We start from the raw sequence: 6,594 nt of genomic DNA, 5'->3' as shown, positions 1-6,594 counted from the left end.
TGATATGATAGTATATGTGGAAAACCTAAAAGACTCTACTCCAAATCTGATAGAACTTGTACAGGAATTCAGTAAAGTGTCAGGATATAAAATGAATGCACAGAAATCAGTTGCATTTCTTTACAAGTCAGAAGAGAAATTAAGGAGTCAATCCCATTTACAATTGCCCATAAAACCGTAAGATACCAAGGAATAAACCTTACCAGAGATGCAAAGAATTTATACTCAGAAAACTATAAAGTACTCAAAAAAAATTGAGGAAGACACAAAGAAATTAAAATATGTTCCATGATAATGGATTGGAAGAACGAATATTGTGAAAATATCTACATTACCTAAAGCAATCCACAGATTTAATACAATTTCTATCAAAATCCTATCCACTTGTTTCAAAAAAAAAAGAACAAATTATCTAAAATTTATATGGATCTGGAAAAGACCTCAAATAGCCAGGTGGATATCTAAAAAGAAAGCCAAAGCTGGTGGCATCACAATTCCAGACATTACGCTCTATTACAAAGCTGTCATCATCAAGACAGTATGGTACTGGCACAAAAACAGACACATAGATCAATGGAATAGAATAGAGAGTCCAGAAATAGACTCTCAATGTTATGGTCTACTAATTTTTGACAAAGCAGGAAAGAATGTCCAATGGAAAAAAGAAAGCCTCTTCAACAAATGGTGTTGGGAAAATTGGACAGCCACATGAATAAAAATGAAACTGGATCATTTCCTTACCCCATACACAAAAATAGACTCAAAATGGATGAAGGACCTCAGTGTGAGAAAGGAATCTATCAAAATCCTTGAGGAGAACACAGGCAGCAACCTCTTCAACCTCAACCAGAGCAACGTCTTCCTAGGAACATCCCAAAGGCAAGGGGAGCAAGGGTAAAAATGATCTTTTGGGACTTCATCAAGATCAAAAGCTTTTGCACAGCAATGGAAACAATTAACAAAACCAAAAGACAACTGACAGAATGGGAGATGATATTTGCAAATAACATGTCAAATAAAATGGTTTTGTAATGCATGGGAATGACTTCAACTCAGGGTGAATGAGTTGATGAGACTAGCTAATACTACCACAACTTTTGTTCTCCTCTCTAAATGCTAATCATCTTTCATAAACCCTATTATTCTCTCCAGTAACTATCCAAACTGACCTGAGACTCTCCTCGGCTCATTTTATATTTTATGCACAGGATAAAGAACAGAATTCTAGAAATGATGTCAGTTACATAAGAATCAGCAAGATGATCATCAAATGATTTAATGACTTTATCAAAGGTTTACTTTAACCTCATTGTCTCACAGGTCATCTTTAATTTATGTCACAGAGTTAATATGTTTTGGGAACTGAATCTCCTGATAGAAATACAATGATGTCATCATAGACAAGTCCCATAAGCATTTGATGGAAAGTTTAAATTTGCATTGTAAGGACCATAATTATTGACATTGACTTATTAGTAGTCTCCAAGATTTTCATTCTTTTAATCCAAAAGTTTTCTGAGAAGACAAAAACTTGTATCATGAAATTATATGAGAGTTAATACCATGCTGACACACACAAAACTAATATGATATTATAAAACTCTTCTCAGAACAACCAGGTAAAGAAAGTATTCAGATTTATCTTTACCTTACTATTAATGTCCAGAAGTATTGATCCATCTGATTAGTTAGCATTTTTTAATTGTTCTCAGATTTCACCTTCTCACCTTTCTAGGTTTTCCCACAGCTGAAGGCTATGGCAAATTAGCACGAGATTTCAATTCCGTTCATGCAAACCTTCTCATTATAAGGTAGATCTTCAAAACATCCTGATAAGAATACAGCTTAACTCTGTTACATAATTCAGGCAAGTCCATTAAAAGTTATTTCTAACATAGCTGAATAATTAAGTGACTTATCTTTAGTAATTTAAAACAAAAAAATAAAATATTAAGCCACTGCTTTTTTTTTTAATGTTTGAGTATGGAAAAATAAACCAATTTTGACCATAAAATTTACATAATTAGACACATTGGTCAAAATATCCTAATGGATCCCTAAATAGTAATAGAAGATAGGCTTTGAGGTAAAACAACATTTGTTCTCAAAAATCATATTTATTTTGAGATTTTTAAAAAAATTATTTATTTAAGAGAGAGACAGAGAGGGCAAAAGCAGAGGGACAGGCAGAGGGAGAGGAAAAAGAATTCTGATGAGCTGAGAGCCAGACATGGGGCTCAATCCCAGGACCTAGAGAATCATGACCTGAACCAAAGGAAGATGCTTAAATATCTTAGCCATCCAGGCAAGCCATCTCAAAAATCATATCAAGATTTAAGGTTTTTCTCTTTCTCTAAGTGTTACAAAACTAAAATATACAGGCAAGCTTATTTTTATTAGCTTTCAAACAACTGTGATATACTCCAGAAAATATTACATAAGTTTCTTAGAAAGTGGGAAAATAGTAGCTGGGTTACTTCCAATAAGAGAATGATGTATAAGGTTTTTATGAGAAATTTCCAAGAATTTCTTTTGTAGTGTGTTCTTCAAAACTAGCAGTCTCAATTTGTGGAGACCAAAGAGGTCAATAAGGATCAGTGATAGTTCACTGACAACAAGTTCACCTATCTCAGGTCTTTGAAGCTAGGACTGGAATCAATGCCTTTTTTTTTTTTTCACCTCAATAGCATTAAATACCTCTCTTTTTTTTTTTCTTTTCAGCATAACAGAATTCATTGTTTATGCACCACACCCACTGCTCCATGCAATCTGTGCCCTCCATAATACCCACCACCTGGCTCCCCCAACTGCCCACTCCCCACCCCTGCAAAACCCTCAGACTGTTTTTCAGAGTCCATAGTCTCTCATGGTTCATTTCCCTTTCCAATTTCCCTCAACTCCCTTTTCCTCTCCATCTCCCTATGTCCTCCATGTTATTTGTTATGCTCCACAAATAAGTGAAACCATATGATAATTGACTCTCTCTGCTTGACTTATTTCATTCAGCATAATCTCTTCCAGTCCCATCCATGTTGATAAAAATGTTGGGTATTCATCCTTTCTGATGGAGGCATAATGCTCCATAGTGTATATGGACCACATCTTCCTTATCCATTTGTCTGTTCAAGGGTATCTTGGCTCTTTCGACAGTTTGGCAACTGCGGCTATTGCTGCTATAAACACTGGGGTACAGATGGCCCTTCTTTTTACTACATCTGTATCTTTGGGGTAAATACCCAGTAGTGCAATTGCAGGGTGATAGGGAATCTCTATTTTTAATTTCTTAAGGAATTTCCACACTGTTCTCCAAAGTGGTGCACCAACTTGCATTCCCACCAACAGTGTAAGAGTGTTCCCCTTTCTCCACATCCTCTCCAACACACATTGTTTCCTGTCTTGCTAATTTTGGGCATTCTAACTGGTGTAAGTTGGTATCTCAATGTGGTTTTAATTTGAATCTCCCTGATGGCTAGTGATGATGAACATTCTTCCATGTGTCTGATAGTCAATTAAATACCTCTTACAGGAAGTGAAGATCAAAGCTGAACTCAAATGTCTACAGTTCTAAAAAGGAAACTGCACATGCCTATTTTAAAAAGCCATTAGTATTATGCATAAACAACTCTAGATTATATTGGGTATATAGGATATGCTTAAGGATGCAAGAAGTGAAAATCAGTGTGGTCTAGAGCATTTAGTTAAAGCTTTCTTAACGAGTATAATATGTAAACTATGGTTTACATAAAGATGGAAAAGGATTTAGATATTGGGGAAAAATCAACAGGAATGATGGCATGGACAAAATCAGTTTTTATGGAAATGGATCTAATACTGGGAACAGGGAAGAGAGAGGTGAAAATACATAGATATTTATTTCTTTAGATATCCCAACTAATTTTCTCTAAAGATGAAAGTCCTATCATAATCCTTTGTAATCTTCATAGAATTCCTGAGATATAATTTTAACATATCTGCTGTAAGCTCTTTTCAAGCATTCATTCCACTGGGAGAGTATATGAAAACTTTTTGCTCAGTTAAAAAATGTGTATACGGGGGCGCCTGTGTGGCTTAGTGGGTTAAGCCGCTACCTTCGGCTCAGGTCATGATCTCAGTGTCCTGGGCTCTCTGCTCAGCAGGGAGCCTGCTTCCTCCTCTCTCTCTCTCTGCCTGCCTCTCCATCTACTTGTGATTTCTCTCTGTCAAATAAATAAATAAAATCTTTTTAAAAAATGTGTATACGTGAAGATTGACAGGAAATTTATTTTAAGGATCTTTAATACAAAAACTGACACTGATATTGTTTGTCAACATTGAACCAAATATGCAAATGCTAGATTTGTATACTATTAATGTATGAATTCGTAAAGACAAATCTTTTGCTCTGTAAGCATTCCTCTTGGAATTACAAAAACCTTCATGGGAATGCTGATTATCAGAGTTGAGCTTATAAAACTTACATTTTTAGGGAAATCACTATCCCTAGAGGTTTGGGTGCCTGAATCCAGAGATACTGAGGAGAGTTAGAAAAAGCTCCTCTCTTTTTTGTAAAAGAACAATTTGTAAGGCACGTTATATGCACTCTAAATAAGAATCTTATATCTCCAGAATTCCTATCTCAACAGAGAAGGTGGATATGACTGAAGATAACTACTCCTTGACCACCGAATTTATCCTCATAGGATTTACAGACCACCCAGAGTTGAGGAGCCTCCTGTTTGTGGTGTTTCTCACTATCTATGTGATCACTATGGTGGGGAATCTGGGCTTGCTGGCATTGATTTTTATGGAGTGTCGTCTTCACACACCAATGTACATCTTTCTGGGCAACCTGGCTTTGATGGATTCCTGTTGTTCCTGTGCCATTACCCCCAGAGTGTTGGAGAACTTCTTTTCAAAGGACAAAACAATTTCCCTTTATGGTTGCATGGCACAATTTGATTTTCTCTGCCTTGCTGAAACTACAGATTTCTTTCTCCTGGCAGCAATGGCCTATGATCGCTATGTGGCCATATGTAGCCCACTGCAGTACCGCACCATGATGTCAAAGAAAGTGCACATTCAGATGACCACAGGGACCTACATAGCTAGAAACCTGCATCCCATTATTCATGTAGGGTTTCTCTTTAGGTTAACCTTCTGAGGGTCAAATCAAATTAATATCTTTTGTTTGTTTGTTTCCATTATACAGACTTTCCTGTGTTCACCCTTGTTTCAATGAATTAATGATATTTATCTTTTCGGGTTCAGTTCAAAACTTCTCTATTATTATAATATGAATCTCCTATATCTACATCCTTTCATGATTTTCAAAATGAAATCCAAAGAGGGAAGAGGCAAAGCCTTATCTACTTGTGCATCCCACTTTCTCTCTTTCTCAATATTCTATGGTTCTCTTCTCTTTGTGTACATTTGATCACATTCAGTTAAAGAAAAGGAAGACAATATACCTGTTGCTGTTTCTTATACTCTAGTGATCCCATTACTAAACCCCTTTATTTATAGTCTAAGAAATAAGGAAGTAATAAATGTTATGAAAACAATTATAAGGAATATTTTATAATGTTCTAAAAGATATATCATCCCCCCCTGGAAAATAAATTTAAATTTGAAAAAAAAAAGTTTTTCAAAATCTTGGAATATTGAGAAAATAGAAAAGAACTATTTGGCCAAAGAATATTCAATTACTAAAACGTGATATTATAGGAGTCAGATAAATAAGCTCAACAAGGAGATATTCTGCTACAATGTGTTGCAAAATCTAAGCTCTAGGTCCCAGCAAGAATTAACTAAATAATTCTTCTTCAGGTCACACACTGTGTCACAAAGAAATTAAGTAAATAATTACCTATTGTTTTAATGGGTAATGAATTACAATTTTCAACAAATACAACAATACTATGGATAGAAGTCAGTTAGATAGAGATCATCTCCATTTAAATTAATTTAAAACAATGAGTCTTGGAACACTGCAAAAATTTTAAAAAGAAAAAAATGTTGACAAACTTCTGGAATTCCAAAGCATAATCTTACAATCTCTGGCACATTCCAGGTTCTCAAGAATTAATCCCTTCTTTAAAAACACCAACTGTCAGAAGTAAACTGTATAACTTTGATTCTTAATTTTCTTTGAGCTTATTCAAGAGAAGATATTTGAATATTAGTTCACACAGAATATTCTCAAATCCACAATATGTTCACCTTTAAAAGGGGAAATTTTGTTATATATATTTTACCACAATTAAGAAATGTTGAAACCAAGAAAAGAATGCTAGTAAAATGTACAATAAAAAAAGACTATTTTCATCTTTAGTGTTAGTCAATTTTACTTTCAAGATCTCTGAAATAGAGTATCTGTATACTGCTGATGTAGCACTCTGTAGTTTCCATAAATGGTATTTATGGATTAGATGTCTATATGGATTTGGCTGTTTCCATATAATTTGATTAGGGCATCCAGCAAAAATACAGTGTATTCCTGAATACACTAAGTAAATAAAGGCGTTTTTCTCTCTGATATTGCTTGTCTTGTTTGTTACTGGGAATTCCACCAACCTGTACTTATTCCAGTGTAAATTACTGATACATTCACAGCAA

General features: G+C 34.8%; 1 pseudogene across 1 annotated transcript; it reads left to right on the top strand.

Moving 5' to 3' along the window:
- Positions 1–4,633: 4,633 nt before the first annotated feature.
- On the top strand, positions 4,634–5,560 carry LOC309848675 (olfactory receptor 5K3-like; annotated as a pseudogene). The gene has a single exon. The product of its transcript is annotated as an olfactory receptor 5K3-like (transcript).
- Positions 5,561–6,594: the final 1,034 nt, after the last annotated feature.

This window comes from Mustela nivalis (assembly GCF_964662115.1).
Source record: "Mustela nivalis genome assembly, chromosome: 1".
Lineage (NCBI taxonomy): Eukaryota > Metazoa > Chordata > Mammalia > Carnivora > Mustelidae > Mustela > Mustela nivalis.
This window is presented reverse-complemented; position numbering and strand designations above follow the sequence as displayed.